At 36.8% G+C, this 21,908-nt stretch overlaps 1 pseudogene; it reads right to left on the bottom strand.

The window, feature by feature from the left end:
- Nucleotides 1–3,106: 3,106 nt before the first annotated feature.
- LOC112449149 (uncharacterized) lies at nt 3,107–3,208 on the bottom strand (annotated as a pseudogene).
- Nucleotides 3,209–21,908: the final 18,700 nt, after the last annotated feature.

Raw genomic sequence — 21,908 nt, 5'->3', positions numbered from 1 at the left:
AAAAATGCTTATATGAACTCTCTTTAACCTCAAAATACAAAGAGAATACTCTATTCTGAAAACCTGTGCTATAGTATGTCCAAAAGGATAATTATCAAATAATTATTGGCAAATTCTCAATAAGCAATAATTACTGTCATAAACTCAGAACATGAAAGTAAATTTCTAAAACCTATTTTGCAAGCTCTATTTACTTGAAATATCTCTCAAGTAGAATTAAATTACCATTTTCAAGATGAAATCCACTTGTTAATGAACTAAATAAATCAATATTTACACAAATTGAGACTTCCTTATGTTTCCTTCAGTACAAACCAATTGGCTATTAAATATCTAAAACTGCTACATAAAATGCAAATCATGCTTTTTTAAAAGAGTGATTGTATAAGTCTTAGAGAAATGGAACTTGTTAGGGAAGAATTTCTCAAGGAAGACAAAATTAGGAAACGGAGCAGTTGCTGAAGCTGTTGTATGTCCTGAATGTGTGTTCCCCTGAAGGAAGAGAACATGTCAGGATTCTGTGAGCCTGCACCTGTGCAGGGTGAGGAATCATGGGAATTTGCCACATGCAAAGTTAGGAGTAGAGAAAAGACCTATACTATTAGAAAATACAGTTTACTAAAAAATGAATTTGAAGCCAGTCAGAAAGCAAGGGAAATTTCTCTCTCATATTTAAGGCTCTTTTTCTAAATAAAATAGAAATAGTTTCCCATGAGAATTTATGGCAACAAGGTAGGTATAGGAATTGAATTTGTACTATTTGTCTGGTTCCAAAAAATACAAAAGAATAATTAATTTGAAGTGGAGTGGATTTGTATTTCTTCCAGGTCTAAGGAAGAAACAAAAGAGGAAAATAACAAAAAACTTAACTTCTGAGGGAACTGACACTAAAATCAGGCCTCATGGAAATACCATAGAGTTATAAAAAGTTATGAGCTCCAATTAAAAATCATTCAGTATTATAAAATTATATGGATAGTATTCATCAGAGAAAAAATAAAAATATTAGGTACATAAAGATTATATTACAATTTCTGAGTATGTGGCAAACTGAATAATAAATAGCCCCCCAAAACTATGACACTTGAATCCTTGGAACCTGTGAGTATATTATCTTACATGGCAGAAGGGGCCTAACAGATGTGATTAAGTTGAACATTTTTTAAAGAAGGCATTATGCTGAATTATTCTGTAATCAGAAGGGTCCTTTCAAGTAGAGTTAAAGTCAGGGAGAAAGTGATGTGATAACAGAAGCAGAGATTGAAGTAGTGCAGCTATAAGCCAGAAAACTCAAGAAGTCCTAGTAGACTTTTGAAGCTAGAAAAGTCAAGGAATAGATTTTCTTCTGAAGCTAGAAAAGTCAAGGAATAGATTTTCTTCTGGAGCCACCAGAAGGAACCAGACCTGCCCCAAATCTTGATTTTAACCCCTTACGACCCATTTAAGATTTCTAACCTCCACACGTTTAAGTGAATAAACTTGTGTTTGCTTCAATCCATCAAGTTTTAGTCCACTAAAATAACTATTGTATAAATTGAAACAAATTATAGTGATAATTTGTCACAGCAGCAATATTAAATGAATATAACTATGAAATAATGCATAAAAATTTTAAATTATTAGAGTGTAAGTTGAAAATGTTTCTAAGAAAGGGAGATTATAAATACACATAAGCAGATTTGGGAGGGAAAAGTTCACTAAAAGCCAACTATCAGAGATTTTCAAAAATAAAACAACTCAAATTAAAAATTCTATATGACTTAAATAGCAGAATAGGCACAGTTAAACAAAGAATGGATTGGCTGGATGAACCATCTGAAGAAAATACAGAAAACTCAATATAAAAAGTCAAAAATGTAAAATGCAAAAATTAAAACAATTGGAGTGTAGAGTGAGAAAAGATAATACACATTTAAATGTAAAGTAATGGGATGAAGAAAATATTGGAAGAAATTTAATCTGAGAAAATTTTAGAGCTGATGAAAGACACAACCTTCACATTTAGGAAAAATCAGTGACCTCTTCACAAAGAAAAATATATACTTAAGTACATTATAATCAAATTAGAAATCACTAAAGATAAATAAAAGACATGAAAAACAATCAAGTAATATTTAAGGCAGATATATGGCTAAAACTGTTGAAACATTATGTAGCTTAGGAATATATATTATAGAGGTAGTGTCAGTGTTTTGGAAATACAAAACCAAAAGATTCTTGTATGATTCAAACTCATGTCGCCTGCATTGACAGGTGGATTCTTTGCCACTGAGCACAATTTCATTGTTAAGAATGGCATATCTTATGCTTAAAATATTTCCCAATTTTTTGAAATTTCAATATTCTGTGTTTTAAAGAAATTTATTTTAAAACAGAAAAACTTACATAACAAAAAGCCTCTGCAGTTCAAACCTGCTGTTAAAAGTATATTTAAAAAAGGCTTACTAATTTTCATATTAATTGAAGAGGATTCATATTCACCATTTATTCATTCCTCTTGATTCAGACAAGCAGTTTACCATATTAATGATTGCTCCATTGATCAAAATGTACCACCTAATAAAGCTAATATTTTGATATAATGAGGAGAGTGATTCTAACTGCAGAAATGAGTTATTGTTCTAATTGTTAGAATTCTTCCCTTTTGGATGCAATGCCCTCTTCATTTCTCAGCCTCTCTACGCCTACCATAAAAGTCTGAAGGTAAGCAGATATTACCCTTTTCCCTATGACAAAGTGACTGTTGAATAAATAGGCTCCTAACCAAAACTATAAAACTGTGTTTATTGATTGGGTCACTCACAACATGGACAGGCATTAATATGAGAGATTTCTGTATGAAATCTTTATGAGCACCAGTATGAAAGATTTCCCCATTATTTCCTTTCATGAGCTCTCCTGTGAGGGTTTGGATCCCTAGTGGTTGGTGGTGCCAGGAGAAATATAATCAACTTTAGGGAAAATGATGCCAAAAAAGAAAGAGGCAAAGGGGGAGAGTGTTAAGTTCAATGTTCTGGAGTAAATTTGCTGGATTTCCTAGGGCTTCCAGGTGCTTACATTCCCAAAGTTTGACATAGTTTGACATAACCCTTCCTTTGATTATTTGAGTGAGTGTCCTTTAATATATTTTAGGCTAACTCACTTTAAGTTTACTTTACTAGAAGACAGATTTCTACACTTGATCTTAGCCAAAAGGCCGAGAAGCGATGAAGACAGATTTCTAACTACTAAATATGTGTAGATTTTACAATCTATTTTCTTGCATTCTATTTTACATGATATAAAATTTTTAATGTCACAATGAGCATTGAATCCACAGAAAGATCTTTTTTCTTATAAAGGTTTTTAGTTGATAGGTACATGAAAATTTCACAGTAAAGAAAATATTTTCCCAGAGAAACAGAAGTATATACTTTTTTTAAATTTTATTTTTAAACTTTACAATGTTGTATTAGTTCTGCCAAATATCGAAATGAATCCGCCATATTATACAGAGTGAAGTAAGCCAGAAAGAAAAACACCAATACAGTATACTAACGCATATATATGGAATTTAGAAAGATGGCAGCGAAAGAAGTATATACTTTTTATTCAGCTTCATTCTAAAAGCAGGCTGGTAAATGAAATACATTTTGTTATATATTAATCTTCAGAGTGACCCAGTGATGGTACTATTAACATTCTAGAGAAAAAAGAAAAGAAAAGAAATAAGCTAGAGAAGCTAAGGGAATTGTGTGAATTCAATATATGACTGTATTGTACCAGAGTTATGTACTTAACCACTGCACTGCAGTCACTCATTATTCACTGGGTACTTTTTTAAGAGAAAAAAAAAATAAAGAAAAAATGAATCTGCTTCCTAAATGTTTTAGATGAATGGCAAAACTAATACAATATTGTAAAGTTTAAAAATAAAATAAAATTTAAAAAAATAAAAAAATAAAAATTTGAAGATGCAAAATGCATAACAACAAAAAATAAAATAAAATAAAATAAAAATTATGGTAGCTGACCTATGGCTATTGATGTTACCCAGTGAATCTTCCTGGAAAAAACAAATGGGTGCAATAATTTCTTTGATCAGTATGTACTATATATTGATAAATATGATGATGATGCCAGGTGTATTGTTTTGTTCTTATTATTTAAAAAGAATGCTTATACTCTTCTACAGGTTTTCTTATTGGCCATTATATCTAACTGAAAATAAAAGATCATAAAGGAAGCAATAATACATGTATTTATTTATTTAACAGCAAAATGAATAATTTATTCTGTCAATGTACAGCTGTCCCAGTGACAGGAAAGCTTAAACAGATTAATGGAATAATAATAGAACTTTTTGCTACTTCTCATGTTCTCTCTTTTCTCATCATGCTAATTTGTCTTTCCATCTATCTCTCCCTCCATCTATTTCATCTGACTTTCTCCGTTGTTATAATACATGCAATATATGTACAGTTATACCTTCCTGGTTCACACTTTATAGTTTCACAAAAGATGAAGAGAAATAATTTAGATTAAAAAACATACTAAACAAAGTATTTTTTAATGTATTGAAAGCAAACTTAAAGTCATTTAGTCGTGTCCAACTCTTTGCGACTCTATGAACTATAGAGTCCATGGAATTCTCCAGGCCGTAATACTGGAGTGGGTAGACTTTCCCTTCTCCAGGGGAATCTTCCAAACCCAGGTCTCTCATATTGCAGGTAGGCTGTTTACCAGCTGAGCCACCAGGGTAGCCCAAAAATACTGGAGTGGGTAGTCTCTCCCTTTGCCAGAGTTCTTCCTGACTCAGGAATCAAACTGAGGTCTCCCACACTGCAGGCAGATTCCTTACCAGCTGAGCTAAAGGGAAGTGTATTGAGGCAAATACACATTCTGCAAGAGTAATAAGAAGGTTCAGTATATGAACCAATGTAACCATATAAATTACCTATGACATATATGTCACATGAATCAATGTTGTATAATCTAAGCTGTGCTAATAGAATTTATTGCAATGTTAGAAATCCTGTTTTTTCTCCATCCAATTTGGTAGCTCCTGGTGGCCACGTGTGGCTTTGCATACTTGACATGTGGGGAGTGAGACTGTGGAACTGACCTTTTAACTTCATAACAACATGTGGCTAATGCCAACTGTGTTTATCTTCTGCAGATGCAGAAGAAAAAAATTTGGAGAGAATAAATTCATAAGTATAAATAAAAATATTGATTTTATCATAAAAATTTTAATAATTGTTTTATCCAATTGAATGATTGTGCTAAATAGCATTTCTGAATTAATAAGATTAAATATTTTCAGGATCATTTACTGCACAAAAATTTTGCATTTTTTTAATATGGCAGGAATTTGAATTGTCATCTTCAGTAAGCAAACAAGTAGAATAAATAAGTAAAAAAGTAAATAAGTAGATAGTGAAAATTATTTGATATCCATTAAATATATTTAGGGGCTTTACTGGTGGCTCAGTGGGTAAAGAATCTGCCTGCAATGCAGGATATGCAGGAGGTGCGGGTTAATTCTTTGGGTCTGGAAGATCCCTAGGAGGAAGGCATTGCAACCCCACTCCAGTATTCTTGCCTGCAGAATTCTATGGAAGGAGGAGCCTCAGATGGTTACAGTCCATAAAGTTGCAAGAGTTGGACACGAAGTGATTGAGCAGATATATTTAAAATATTTTAGAAAAAAATGGGCCCTCAGAATGAAGGAACTGTTTCTTCCTATGTAGCATCCTGTTGTATGATTGGTGAAAAGTTATTTTATAATGATACACTTCTGCTCTAAGTCTATTATTAATTTTCCTCCAAGAAGAACACTGTACTCAGAAAATTTATACAAAGTCTTATGAAAAGGTTTCTGAGGTGATCAAAAACTGAATGTGACAAAAAACAGATTTAGAAAAAAAGTTTAAAATTTTATTTATTAAGGAGATTTATTATCAGATCTTCCATAAGCCTCTTATCATTGTCCACCAAAGGGCAGACAGACTGCAAACTACAGTCACAGAAAATTAACCAATCTGATCACATGGACCATGGCCTTGTCCAACTCAATGAAACTATAAGCCATGCCATGTAGGGCCACCCAAGATGGATGGGTCATGGTGGAGAGTTCTAGTCTCCACTGCAGAAGGGAATGGCAAACCACTTAAGTATTCTTGCCTTGAGAACCCCATGAACAGTATGAAAAGGCAAAAAGATAGAACACTGAAAGATGAGCTCTTCAGGTCAGTAGGTGCCCAATATGCTACTGGAGATCAGTGGAGATACAACTGCAGAAAGAATAAAGAGACAGAGCCAAAGCAAAAACAACACCCAGTTGTGGATGTGACTATTGATGGAAGTAAAGTCCAATGACATAAAGAACAATATTGCATAGGAACCTGAAATATTAGGTCCATGAATCAAGGCAAATTGGAAGTGGTCAAACAGGAGATGGCAAGAGTGAACACTGACATTGTAGGAATCAGTGAACAAAAATAGACTGGAATGGGTGAATTTAACTCAGATGACCATTATATCTACTACTGTGGGCAAGAATTCCCTTAGAAGAAATGGAGTAGCCCTCATAGTCAACAAAGGAGTCTGAAATGCATTACTTGGATGCAATCTCAAAAACGACAAAATGATCTCTGTTTGTCTCCAAGGCAAATGAATCAATATCACAGTAATCCAAGTCTATGCCCCAACCAGTAATGCTTAAGAAGGTGAAGTTGAACGGTTTTATGAAGACCTACAAGATCTTATAAAACAAACACCCAAAAAAGATGCCCTTTTCATTATAGAGGACTGGAATGCAAAAGTAGAAAGTCAAGAAAAACCTGGAGTAACAGGCAAATTTGTCCCTGGAGTATAGAATGAAGCATGGCAAAGGCTAACAGAGTTTTGTTGAAAGAACACACTGCTCATAGTAAACACCTTCTTCCAACAATGCAGGAAAAGACTCTACACATGGACATCAACAGATGGTCAATAACTAAATCAGATTGATTATATTCTTTGAAGCCAAAGATGGAGAAGCTCAATACAGTCAGCAAAAACAAGACCAGAACCTGACTGTTGCTCAGACCATGAACTCTTTATTGCCAAATTCAGAATGAAATTGAAGATAGTAGGGAAAACCAATAGACCATTAAGGTATGACCTAAATCAACCCTCTTAGAATTATACAGTGGAAGTGACAAATAGATTCAAGAGATTAGATTTGATAGACAGAGTGCCTGAAGAACTATGGACTAAAGTTCTTGATATTGTACAGGAGGCTGAGATCAAAACTTTCACCCCCAAAAAAATAAAATAAAATAAATGCAAAAAGGTAAATGTTTGTCTGAGGAGGCCTTCTAAATAGCTGAAAAAAAAATAAGAGAAGTGAAAGGTAGAGGGAAAAAGAAAGATAATCCAATTTGAATGCAGAGTTCCAAAGAATAGGAAGGAGAGCTAAGAAAGCCTTCCTCAGTGATCAATGCAAAGAAATAGAGGAAAACAATAGAATGGGAAAGACTAGAGATCTCTTCAAGAAAATTAGAGATATCAAGGGAATATTTCATGCAAAGACAGACACAATAAAGGACAGAAATGGTATGGACCTAACAGAGCAGAAGATATTAAGAAGAGGTGGCAAGAATACACAGAAGAACTGTACAAAAAAGAGCTTCACAACTCAGATAATCACAATGGTGATCACTCACCTAGAGCCAGATATCTTGGAATGTGAAGTAAAGTGGGCCTTAGGAAGCATCACTATGAACAAAGCTAGTGGAGGTGATGGAAATCCAGTTGAGCTATTCCAAATCCTGAAAGATGATGCTGTGAAAGTGCTGCACTCAGTATGTCAGCAAATTTGGAAAACTTAGCAGAGGCCACAGGACTGGAAAAGTTCATTTTAATTGCAATCTCTAAGAAAAGAACTGCCAAAGCATGCTCCAATTACCGCACAATTGCTCTCATGTGGCACGCTAGTAAATAATGCCTAAAATTATCCAAGCAAGGCTTCAACAGTACATGAACCCTGAACTTCCAGATGTTCAAGCTGGATTTAGAAAAGGCAGAGGAACTAGAGATCAAATTGCCAACATCTGCTGGATCATTGAAAAAGCAAGTGAGTTCAAAAAAAAAAAAAAAATCAGCTTTATTGAATATACCAAAGCTCCTGACTGTGTGGATCACAACAAACTGGAAAATTCTTCAAGAGATGGTAATACCAGACCACCTGACCTGCCTCTTGAAAAATTTGTGTGCAGGTCAGGAAGCAACAGTTAGAATGAACATGGAACAACAGACTGGATCCAAATAGGAAAGGGAGTATGTCAAGGCTGTATATTGTCACCCTGCTTATCTAACTTATATGCAAGTACATCATGAGAAACGCTGGGCTGGAGGAAGCACAAGCTGTAATTAAGATTTCTGGGAGAAATATCAATCACTTCAGATAAACAGATGACACTACTTATGGCAGAAAGTGAATAAGAACTGAAGAGCCTCTCGATGAAACTGAAAGAGGAGAGTAAAAAAGTTTGCTTAATACTTAACATTCAAAAAACTAAGATCATGGCATCTGTTCCCATCACTTTTGGTAAATGGGAAACAATGCAAACAGTGAGAAACTTTATTTTGGGGGGCTCAAAATACTGCAGATGGTGCCTGCAGCCATGAAAGTAAAAGATGCTTGCTCCTTGGAAGTAAAGGTATGACAAACCTAGATAGCATATTAAAAAGCAGAGACATTACTTTGCCAACAAATGCCTATCTAGTCAAAGCTGTTTTTTTTTTTTTTTTTTCCATTGATCATATATGGATGTGAGAGTTGAACTATAAAAAAAGCTGAGAGCCAAAGGATTGATGCTTTTGAACTGTGGTGTCGGAGAAGACTCTTGATATTCCCCTGGACAGCAAGGAGATCCAACCAGTCCACTGTAAAGGAAATCAGTCCTGAATATTCATTGGAAGGACTAATGCTGAAGTTAAAACTCCAATACTTTGGCCACCCGATGTGAAGAACTAACTCATTTGAAAAGACCCTGATGCTGGGAAATATTGAGAGAAGGAGGAAAAGGGGATGACAAAGGATGAGATGGTTGGATTGCATTACGAACTCGATGGAGATGAGTTTGAGTAAACTCTGGGATTTGGTGATGGACAGGGAGGCCTGTCATCTGTCCATGGGGTCAAAAATAGTCGGACATAACTGAGTGACTGAACTGAATTGAACTGATTTTCAGATCTGAAAGTCCTGGCCCTGAGATCCCTGTTAAGAATAGTTTTCCAATTGCATTTTAGATTGAATAATTTCCTTTAATTTGTGGCTAAAGCTAAGACAAGAATCACTAACTGATCTATGCTTTATATTTATGTGTCATCTATGTTTGGAGATTGAACCAGGACTATCAGCTACTTTCACTTCAGTTCAGTTGCTCAGTCCTGTCCTACTCTGTGACTCCATGGACTGCAGTGCGCCAGCCTTCCCTGTCCATCACCAACTCCCAGAGCTTGCTCAAACTCATGTCCATGGAGTTGGTGCTGCCATCCAAACATCTTATACCATATCATCCCCTTCTCCTCCTGCCTCAATCTTTCCCAGCACCAGGGTCTTTTTCAATGAGTCAGTTCTCTGTATCAGGTGCCCAAAGTGTTTCACTTAGGTCATTGAAAAAGTTATTGGATATTTTAATGTTTAATCACCAGTGGTTTGGTTTGTGACCTAGAAGTTAGCGTCTTTGTGTCCTATTACTAATCTCCTGAGAAAGCCAGACTTATTTGTTTACCTATTTTAGATCCAAGGGATCATTTGTTCCTCATTAAAGACAGATACAAATCCTTAAATTAAAAAAAAAAAAAGTTTTGTAATGTCTGGTACTTGGTTTCCCTACTGTGACTTTTAAGTATGAAAGTATAATTTAGTCTAGCAGAAAACCTCTTTACAGAACCAATTCTGCTCTAAAATTATCAATATCAATATGTAGGCCTTTTTGAGAAACTACTTTCCTTTCTGTGGCAATTATTTATCATAGAGATGATAAGGTTTCCTCCCTTTTATTTCTTAGTCTGTACAGGATTCAAAAGTTGTTGAGTTTCTTTCTTTTTTTTTTTTTTTCCTTGCAGAGTTAAGTTGCTCATCACAAATGTTCTTTCCTTCCTTTTCTGCAATAAAAATGAATGCTAGTGATGTCAGCAATGGCAGCATTTGGAAGGTAAAGAGAAATACTGTGCTTTGCCCTGTCAACAGTCAGCTCTATGAGCAGTCAGCCTCTGCAAGTCTCCCGGTCTTACTACAGAAAATGTGTGGAAAAGGAAAGCTAACCCTGCTGGGTGTACCCACGCTCTATTTTATCATCAGGATTTACATTACTGCAGGACATTGCAGTTATAAATAAAAGCAGCAGTTTGTGACTCATGCTGAAGGACAATAAAGTATTTGCACCAGACAGAGTCACCTTCTTGTTCTATTAAGTTATCATTCCAATTTTCAATTCAAGTTTTCTGAAGCACTTATTTGATTTTTTCCCCTTTCAATGACAGATGTCCTTATATTTTTATTTTCCTCTTTCAAAATTTCTACCAAAATTTTTGAATAATAGAACTTTTTTATCATGCCATATTTTAGAAATACATTTGTGTCCCTCCCATATTTTCAATACTTTTCCATTTATTAATTCATCTGACAATTCAATCCAAAAATAAATTTTGATAACCTGCTATATGCCATGTTCTGTGCTATTAATAGGACAAAAATGTTACATGAGTAACATACTCTGAAAAAGGAACATCCACCTAGTGTGCCTGTAAAAAGGTATCACCTGTAGTATAGGTATTGGTCCTCAATAGACTGGAATATAAAAATTATCTAAATAGTTTCTCTAAATCTCCAGATCCGTGAACTTCCTGATGTTCAAGCTGGTTTTAGAAAAGGCAGAGGAACCAGAGTCCGAATTGCAAACATCCACTGGATCATCAAAAAAGCAAGAGAGTTCCAGAAAAACATCTATTTCTGCTTTACTGACAATGCCAAAGCCTTTGACTGTGTGGATGACAATAAACTGTGGAAAATTCTGAAAGACATGGGAATACCAGACCACCTGATCTGCCTCTTGACAAACCTTATGCAGGTCAGGAAGCAACAGTTAGAACTCGACATGGAACAACAGACTGGTTCCAAATAGGAAAAGGAGTTCGTCAAGGCTGTATATTGTCACCCTGTTTATTTAACCTATATGCAGAGTACATCATGAGAAACGCTGGACTGGAAGAAACACAAGCTGGAATCAAGATTGCCGGGAGAAATATCAATAACCTCAGATATGCAGATGACACCACCCTGATGGCAGAAAGTGAAGAGGAACTAAAAAGCCTCTTGATGAAAGTGAAAGAGGAGAGTGAAAAAGTTGGCTTAAAGCTCAACATTCAGAAAACGAAGATCATGGCATCCGGTCCCACCACTTCATGGGAAGTAGATGGGGAAACAGTGGAAAGTGTCAGACTTTATTTTTCTGGGCTCCAAAATCACTGCAGATGGTGACTGCAGCCATGAAATTAAAAGACGCTTCCTCCTTGGAAGGAAAGTTATGACCAACCTAGATAGCATATTCAAAAGCAGAGACATTACTTTGCCAACAAAGGTTCGTCTAGTCAAGGCTACGGTTTTTCCTGTGGTCATGTATGGATGTGAGAGTTGGACTGTGAAGAAGGCTGAGCGCTGAAGAATTGATGCTTTTGAAGTGTGGTGTTGGAGAAGACTCTTGAGAGTCCCTTGGACTGCAAGGAGATCCAACCAGTCCATTTTGAAGGAGATCAGCCCTGGGATTTCTCTGGAAGGAATGATGCTAAAGCTGAAACTCCAGTACTTTGGCCACCTCATGCGAAGTGTTGACTTATTGGAAAAGACTCTGATGCTGAGAGGGATTGGGGGCAGGAGGAGAAGGGGACGACAGAGGATGGGATGGCTGGATGGCATCACTGACTCGATGGACGTGAGTCTGGGTGACCTCCGGGAGTTGGTGATGGACAGGGAGGCCTGGCGTGCTGCAATTCATGGGGTCGCAAAGAGTCCGACACGACTGAGCGACTGATCTGATCTGATCTGTGAGACTTTAAACACTAAATTCTTTGAGCCTCATTTCAAATTGATTGAATTAGACTTTCAAGTGGTAGGTGTTGACACTCAGGCTGTGAGTAATAAACCCAGGTGACTTTAATAATGCCTGTTGAGAACCATTGCTCCAAGATATTAAATAATTTGTATTTTCATTATAATGGGGGGGGAAGCAAACACTTAGAAATAAAACTTGATCAAGTGAACAGACTCTAACATTAAAATATAGAAACTGTTTTGTAATTATGTGATCAATGGGCTTACATGATATCTCAGTTGGTAAAGAATCTGCCTGCAATGCAGAAGACCCTGGTTTCATATACCTGGGTCAGGAAAATCTGCCATCTTATCACACAAAAGGTGGCGGAGTAGAAGGACATATTCTCATCTTCTCCTGTGAGAACTCCAAAATGACAACTCACTGCTGAACAACCATTGACAGGAGAATGTTGGATCCCACCAAAAAATGATACCCCACATCCAAGGGAACAGGAGAAGCCCCAGCAAGACTGTATGCGGGGGAAAATCACATTTAGAACAAAACTCCATACCTGCCAGAGACACTCAAAGGGCTCAAACAAAACTTTGTATGTATCAGAACCCAGAGACCCCACAGAGACTGAGAAGACCTGCCTTTGAGTGTTTGAGTGTCTCGTGCAGAGGTATGGGTCAGCAGAAGCCAGCAGCAGAGGCAGGGGCTCTGGGTGCAGCTACCTAGGTCACACAGCTTATGGAATAGGCCCTCTTGGAGGAGGTCACCATCAACCCCACCATAGAGCTGCTGAGCAGAACCCACAAACTGCAGAACAATTATACCAAATAAATTCTTGCACTGTTAAGAAAGTTCTAGGATGCACAAAAGATTTCCCAACCTGGGGACCTGGCAAAGGGACTGAGAACCCCTAGAAAATTTGATTTTGGAAGCCAGTGGGATTTGATTATAGAACTTACACATAACTGGGGAAACAGACTCTTGGAGAGCACAAACAAAACCTTGTGTGAAACCAGGACCCAGGAGAAAGGAGCAGTGACCCCACAAGAGACTTTCCTGTGAGTGTCCAGGAGTCTCTGGCAGAGCTGTGGGAATGCAGTTCCCTGCTTTATGGTCAGAGGCACTAAGTATGGCAGTACTTGCACAGGACACTTTGAAGATGGTCACCATTATCTTCATAACCCCTACCATAATTTGGTCTCAGGTCAAACAGCAGGGAGGGAACACAGCCCCATCTATCAACATAAAATTGGATTAAAGAAATACTGAGCATGTCCTGGCCCATAAGAAAAAGATCCATTTTCCAACACAATCAGTCTCTCCCGTGAGAAAACTTCCATAAGCCTCTTATCCTTACCCCTCAGAGGGCAGACAGGATGAAAAGCACAATAACAGAAAACTAATCATACTGGATCACATCAGTGATAGTCTTGTCTGATTCAAAGAAACTATGAGCCATGCCATGTAGGGCCACATGAGATGGACAGGTCACGGTGGAAAGTTCAGACTAAACTCAGTGCACTGGAGAAGGCAATGGCAAACCCCTTCAGTATTCTTGCCTTGAGACCCCATGAACAATATGAAAAGACATAAAGATATGAAGCTGAAAGATGAACTCCCCAGCTCCATAGGTGGCCAATATGCTACTGGATAAAAGTGAAGAAATAACTCCAGAAAGAATGAAGACAAGGAGCCAAGGCAAAAACAACACCCAGTTGTGGATGTGACTGGTGATGGAAGTAAAGTCTTATTCTGTAAAGAACAATATTGTATGGAAACCTGGAATGTTAGGTTTATGAATCAAAGTAAATTGAAAGTGGTCAAGAGGAGATTGCAAGACTGAACATAGACATTTTAGGAATCAGTGAGCTAAAATGTAGTGGAATGGATGAATTTAACTCAGATTACCATTATATCTACTACTGTGGGCAAGAATCCCTCAGAAGAAATGAAGTAGCCCTCATAGTCAACAGAAGAGTCAAAAAGCAGTACCTGGATGCAATCTCAAAAATGACAGAATGATCTTTGTTCATTTCCAAGGCAATGAATCAATATCACAGTAATCCAAGTCTATGCCCTAACCAATAATGCTGAAGAAGCAAAAGTTGAATGGTTCGATGAAGACCTGCAAACACTTCTAGAACTAACACTCAAAAAAGATTTCCTTTTCATCATAAGGGACTGGAATGGAAAAATAAGAAGTCAAGAAATACCTGGCGTAACAGGAAAATTTGGCCTTGGAGTACAGAATGAAGAATGGCAAAGGCTAACAGAGTTTTGCCAGGAGAATGCACTGGTAAGAGAAAACATCCTGTTCCAACAACGTAAGAGAAGACTCTACACATGGACATCAAAAGATGGTCAATAACTAAATCAGACTGATTATATTCTTTGCAGCCAAAGATGGAGAAGCTCAATACAGTCAGCAAAAACAAGACCAGGACCTGACTGTTGCTCAGATCATGAACTCTTTATTGCCAAATTCAGAGTGAAATCAAAGATAGTAGGGAAAACCAATAGATCATTCAGGTATGACCTAAATCAACCCCCTTAGAATTATACAGTGGAAGTGACAAATAGATTCAAGAGAATAGATCTGATAGACTGGGTGCCTGAAGAACTATGGACCAAGGTTCTTGATGTTGTGCAGAAGTCAGTGATCAAAACCATCGCCAAGAAAAAGAAATGCAAAAAGATAAAATATTTGTCTGAGGAGGCCTTACAAATAGCTGAGAAAAGAAGAAACTAAAGACAAAAGAAAAAAGAAAAGATATACTCATTTGAATTTAGAGTTCCAAGAATAGGAAAGAGAGCTAAAAAAGCCTTCCTCATTGAGCAATGCAAAGAAATAGAGGAAACAAAATAGGAAAGACAAGCAATCACTTTAAGAAAATTAGAGATACCAAGGGGTCATTTCATGCAAAGATGGGCTCAATAAAGGATAGAAATGGTATGGACCTAACAGAAGCAGAAGATGTTAAGAAGAGGTGGCAAGAATACACAGAACTGTATGAAAAAGAGCTTCATGACCCAGATAACTACGATGTTATGATCAGTCACCTAGAGCCAGATATCCTGGAATGTGAAGTCAAGTGGGCCTTAGGAAGCATTACTACAAAAAAAAAAAAAAAAAAAGCTAATGGAGGTGATGGAATTCCAGCTGAGCTATTTCAAACCCTAAAAGATGATGCTGTTAAAGTGCTGCACTCAATATGCTAGCAAATTAGGAAAATACAGCAGGACCCACAAGACTAGAAAAGGTTAGTTTTCATTTCAATTCCAAAGACAGGTAATCCTAAGAATTTTCAAAGTACCTCACAATTGCACTCATCTCACATGATAGTAAAGTAATGCTCAAAATTTTCAAGCCAGGATTCAATGCTACATAAGCCATGAATTTCCAGATGCTCAAGCTGGATTTAAGAAAGGCAGAGGAACCAGAGATGGATCATCCAAAAAAAAAACAAAAGATTTCCAGAGAAACGTCTACTTCTGCTTTATTGCATATGTCAAAGTTTTTGACTCTGTGTGTTATAACACACTGTGGAAAATTCTTAATGACCTGGAAACACCAGACCACCTGACCCTCCTCCTCAGAAATCTGTGTGCAGGTCAAGAAACAGCAGTTAGAACTGGACATGGAAGAAAAGACTGGTTCCAAATTGGGAAAGGAGTACATCAAAGCTGTATATTGTCACCCTGCTTATGTAACTTATATGCAGAGTACATCATGCAAAATGCCAGACTGGATGAAGCACAACCTGAAATCAAGATTGCTGGAAGAAATATCAATAACCTCAGATATGCAGATGACACCACCCTTATGGTAGAAATTGAAGAACTAAAGAATCTCTTGGTGAAAGTGAAGGAGGGGAGTGAAAACGTTGGCTTAAAATTCAACATTCAAAAATTAAGATCATAGCATCCAGTACCATCACTTTGTAGCAAATAGATGGGGAAACAATGAAAACGAGAGACTATTTTTCAGTCTTCCAAATCACTGCAGATGGTGACTGAAGCCATGAAATTAAAAGACACTTGCTCCTTGGAAGAAAAGTTATGACCAATCTAGTCAGCATATTAAAAAGCAGAGACATTACTTTACCAACAAAGGTCTGTCTAGTCTAAGGTCAGTTTTTCCAGTAGTGCATATATGGATGTGAGAATTGCACTATAAACAAAGCTGAGCACCAAAGAATCGATGCTTTTGAACTATGGTGTTGGAGAAGACTCTTGATAGTCCCTTAGATTTCAAGGAGATCAAGCCAGTCAATCATAAATGAAATCAGTCCTGTAAATCCATTTGAAGGACTGATGCTGAAGCTGAAATTCCATTACTTTGGCCACCTGATGCAACAAACTGACTCATTGGAAAAGACCCTGATGCAGGGAAAGATTGAAGGCAGGAGGAGAAGGGACAACAGAGGATGAGGTGGTTGGATGGCATCACCGGCTTGACTGAAATGAGTTTGAGCAAGCTCCAGGAGTTTGTGATGGACAGAGAAGCCTGGCATGCTGCAGTCCATGAGGTTGTAAATAGTTAGACACGAATGTGTGACTGAACGGGACTGATCTGATGGGATCAATGATTCCATATATTTATTAGCACAGTATGCTACAATGCTTCAAAAAAAAAAAGAACTGTATTTAAGTGTATTCTAAAAATAGATATCTGTTATAAAATGAATTGTATTCACCATCCTCCAAAAATATGTATATTGAAACTCTAACCGTCAGTGGGAGTATATTTTGAGGTGAAGACTTCAAGGAGGTCATTAAGAATAAGTGATATAAGGGTAAGGCCTTTATCTGATTCGACAGATGTCCGTATAAGAAGCAGAAGAGCCACCAGCAATCTCTATCTGCCTGCAAGTACAGAAAAAAGTACATGTGAGAATATAGTAAGAAAGCAGCCACGTTGCAAACCCAGAAGAAAGATCTCACCAGAAACCAACCCTCCTGGCATCTTGATCTTGGATTTGGTATCACAGAACAGTGAGAAAGAAATGCCTATTGTTTAAGCCATCAAGTCTGTAGTCTTCTATTATGGAAGCCCAAGTAGACTAATACAATATCTTAAGGCTTCTTATCCTGTCCTTCTCTTCAGAGGGAATGGGAAGAAACCAGACCTAAGTAAAGTATGTCATCTTGATTGAACATAGTGAAGCCAAAAGTAGTTACCTATTCCTGCAACAGTTAACAGGAAAAAGCAAGGTCAAAAAAAGAGACATGCCATATATAAAATGACAGTCCTAGCACGTTTCTCAAGACCCCCTGTTGCCGAAACTCTGTTCACCAGTGCTGAATAGAAACATTGAGACACAGCTTTGGGTGAAGTAGTTAAAAGAGTAGCTTTAATTTCTTTGCCAGGCAAAGGGGATCACAGTGGACTAATGCCCTGTGACATTAGTCACATTAATCATGTGACCCAGTCTGGAAGGTGTAGTAAGGAGTTTCAAGGAGCAGGGGATGATCAGCTCAGGTACAGTTCTTGGATTGGTTGGCATCAAGGTGAAGTTTCACATATCATCAACCTTCCGGTTTCAACTAGCCTAGGGTCTATGTTCTTGGGGGTCAGCAGTTTTCATATGGAGAGGGGTCTGTTTCCTCTAAAAACAACTTTAGGAATGTGTATCAGACCTTTATCTGTATCTTTCAGGGAGCTGGAAATTTGGTTATTCTGTAATATAGAAGAATTATGGTTTAAATTGTTACCAATTCCCTAGTGCAGTAGCTATTCTTTGTTTCTACATCTTCACATTTCCAAATCAATAACTCTTGAGTCAACATTTTACTTCACAAGAGAAGGACACAGGGCTTGTACACTATTTCACGTTCATCTTAACATACTAAAACTCTTAACATTTATTAATTAATTCAAAAACACTGATAACCAGCCTCTGTGTTAATTCCTGCTTGATCCTTTGAGGTTCTTTGTGAGTTACTACTAAAAGAGAAGAGAAATTTAACAGTGGCCAACAAGGGAGGAACATATGGCTACAAAGTACACAGCAAGACAGTTAAAGGCAGGTGGTCACCTGATGACAATAAATGGATTGGGCATCCACTTCAAATAAGGAAAGGAAACTTAAGATTAATATCAATACCCACAGGGCAGCACAATTTATTGTATAATATTTTATGATGCATTTGCCTCTTCTGTAGTCAAGTTTTATTAATTTTGGCAGAATAATATAGAAAAATACCCTGCCTATTTCATAGGAGAGGAAAAAGAAATAGGTAATTATTATCTATAGAGCATTTCTAACATGCTAAGCAATATGCCAACATTTTATATCAAAGAGTCAGTATAATCTTAAAATGTAATGCAAGTCATTATTGAAAGTAATAATCCAAAAGAGGCCCAAATTATTGGTAAAATTTTAAAGCAAAAGAAAAAAATGTAAGTGGAAATTTGGAAATTCTGAGCCTGTGACCATATTAGGAATGAGTATATTGAACTTACTAATGTATTTTTCCACAATTGTGTGTCTGTATTTGGTTTAGGGAGAGTCAACGGAATGATTTCCAGAACACAGTGGAATAGCTATTCCCTACAGTTTTTCTGTAACATACCCAGAAATGATGTATGACATACACCTAACATTCTGAATGGAGCAAAAAGAATTTTGTCTGTTTTGTTCAATGCTATTGAACAAAGCTGAAAAGTTATGTCCAGATGAAAAGCTGCACCTGGATATTTACAGTAGCTTTATTCATAGTTGTGTAATTTGGAAGGGACTAAGTTGCCCTTCACTACATGAATAGATAAATAAACTGTGGTATATTCAGACAATTGAATAGTATTTAATGCTACAAAGAAATGATCTATCAAACCTAAAAGGACATGAATAAATCTTAAATCATAAAAAACTACATATTGTCTGATTTCAACTATGACATTCCAGAAAGGCAAAACCATGGAGACAGTAAAAAGATCAGTGGTTAGCAGGAGTTAGGGCAAAGAGAGGAGGGATGAATAGAAGATTTTTAGGACAATGAATCTACCCTGTACCATACTATCAATGGTGAATACTTATCACTATGTGTGTGCTAAGTTGCTTCAGTCGTGTCCAATGCTTTAGGACACTATGACTTGTAGCCTGCCAGGCTCCTCTATGGGATTCTCCAGACAAGAATACTGGAGTGGATTGCCGTGTCCTCCACCAGGGGATCTTCCTGACCCAGAGGTTGAACCTGCCTCTCTTATGTCTCCTGCATTGGCTGGCGAGTTCTTTACCTCTGAGTCACCAGGAAGCCCCACAAATCATTATACATATGTACAAACCCATAGAAGTTAAACCACCAAAGAACTAACTCATAAAAACTATAGACTTCAGATAATAATGGTGTGTCAGTGCAGGTTCATCTATTGTAACAGAAATACCACTCTGATGGGGATGTTGATAATGGGGGAAGCTATGCATATGTGAAGGCAGGGAGGTTATCAGAAATCTCTGTACCTTCCACTCAATTTTTCTGTGAAGATAAAATTATAAAATTTCTCTAAAAGATAAAGACTACTTAAAAATATAAAAAAGAATAAGTACTCTAAAAGATGTATCATATTTGTTCAAATAACCCATAAACTCGCAAATAAATGATGAATAAAAATTGAAACAGTAGCTACCTCTGGGGAGGGAAGGACATAAAACATGTTTCAATTTTAACTGTAAAGATGAAATTACTTAAGCTGGGTGTAGCTTCATTTGTGTCTATCATATCATTTGCTATAAGTTTTGTATGCCTGAAATACTTCATGTCTAAACAAAATAATGAGAAACATATAGTGTGGAATAAATGGCAAAAACAGGCACAATATTGTAAAGTAATTACCCTTCAATTAATATTTAGAAATAATAATTTGCCAACAAAAAAATAAGTGAAATACCAATAATTTACAACTTCCATCCTCTGTAAATATTATTCCTCAAATAAGATCTGTAGGTACCCAAATTATGGATCCCTTTATTCTTTCCTGTCTTCCTGGTAACACAGCTTCCCTGCTCCCAGTTTCCTTCTTCACTTTCCCTGTATTATTCACTCCATAGTCACACAGGGTTGTTCAGCTCTGTCTCCACCCTCACTTTTTGTCCCCCCAAACCTACTACAGAGCACAGCAAGCAGATAGCCCTCTAACTAACAGGTCTTCTTTCTACTCAAACACACAGACACACAGACACACACACACACACACACATATATATATACAGAGTTTTCAAGACAATAAAAATATATTAATATATGCATATACAAGTATTTATATATTATATATATGAAAATGAATCTTCTGCAAGGCAGAGAACTATTTTATGCTATTCCCTTTTTCCCAGGATCTAGCACATATCTCTCTTGCCTGGAGAATCCCAGGGACGGGGGAGCCTGGTGGGCTGCCATCTATGGGGGTTGCACAGAGTCAGACACAACTAAAGCAACTTAGCAGCAGCAGCAGCAGCACATATCTCAGTACATGACATGCATATGTGTGTGCTAAGTCTTTCTGTCACATCTGACTCTTTGCCACCTTATGGACTGTAGCCTACCAGGCTCCTCTGTCCCAGGTATTCTCCAGGCAACAATACTGGAGTGAGTTGCCATGTCTTCCTCCAGGGAGTCTTCCTGACCCAGGGATCAAAGCTGCATCTCTATGCCTTCTGCACTGGCAGACGGGTTGTTTACCACTAGTGCCACTGGGAAGCCCTTCAGTACATGACGAGACCTATTAAACACGAAGTCACTTGTTGCTGGCATGACCTGTCTGGCCAGCACCTTAACAGGCTAGCTCTGAAAGGTCTGTCACTCATGTCCCTGTAGACATTACATTATTTGAGTCATTGTTCAAACATATTTGCAAGAAAAAAATGTACTAGGGGGAGAAAACATTATAAATCATGGTTTAAAAATATAAAACCAAGAAGGGGGAAATACTGCTCAGATAAATTTTGTCAATTTCCATAGAAAACAGTCTTCTTTAAATTTTATTTAAACAGTATTAAAATAATTTCTTATTGAATTTTAAAATATACTAAATAATACATTAAAGTAGTGAATATGGGAGAGATGCAGTTCATATATAAGAAGGTTGTCATAATTATGTTGCTTTTGAGGATGTATGTTCCTACCAAACAATAACAATATAGATGTTTGTGCCATTAGCTGTTTTCCTGATTTTCTGAACCCTAATCCAATCTGCTTGCCACTAACCAAGTGCAAGCTACCAACAGCTCTTATGATCTGGTGGTTTGTTGCTTTGCAAACCTCAGATTTTTTTTTTTTTTTTTTGGTATATTTTTGCTTTGGCTTTCTCATTTCAACCAATAGGTGCCTGGAGTTGGGTTAGGTAAATTATTGATACATAGTAAATTCTGATTGAATTGAGATGCATTTGATAAGTCTTCTGTTGGGTTCCTTTGCCTAAAGGCTATCTACTCAGGAACACTGTCTGTAAGAGGTGAAAAACCTGTAAATTATGTGTCTTTGATAAATTAGCAGTCTATTCTAGCTCCTTGAGTACATGGAAATGTTGTGCTTTATAAGATCTCTTTCAATTTTCACTAGAAAGTTAATTTAATTTAGAATTTGAATGATTTTATGCATCTCTTTCAATGTATTTACACCATCCTCTATTTTTTTGGCCTTTGTTGTTGTTGTTGTAGTTGTTTCAAAAGATTAATAATCAGATTTCACCCACAGTATATACTTTTCCCTAGATATTTTTATAAGCATGTAAGAATAAGTATGAAATAACAGCTGAATTGTAAGGTGTTTTGAAGAAAGAAACATTGAATATTCTTATCCAACAGGGATATGCTGCTAATACACACAAAA

This window comes from Bos taurus, chromosome 12 (genome assembly GCF_002263795.3).
Source record: "Bos taurus isolate L1 Dominette 01449 registration number 42190680 breed Hereford chromosome 12, ARS-UCD2.0, whole genome shotgun sequence".
Classification (NCBI taxonomy): Eukaryota; Metazoa; Chordata; class Mammalia; order Artiodactyla; family Bovidae; genus Bos; species Bos taurus.
Note: the sequence above shows the minus strand (reverse complement) of the source record. Positions and strands in the feature narration are given on the sequence as shown.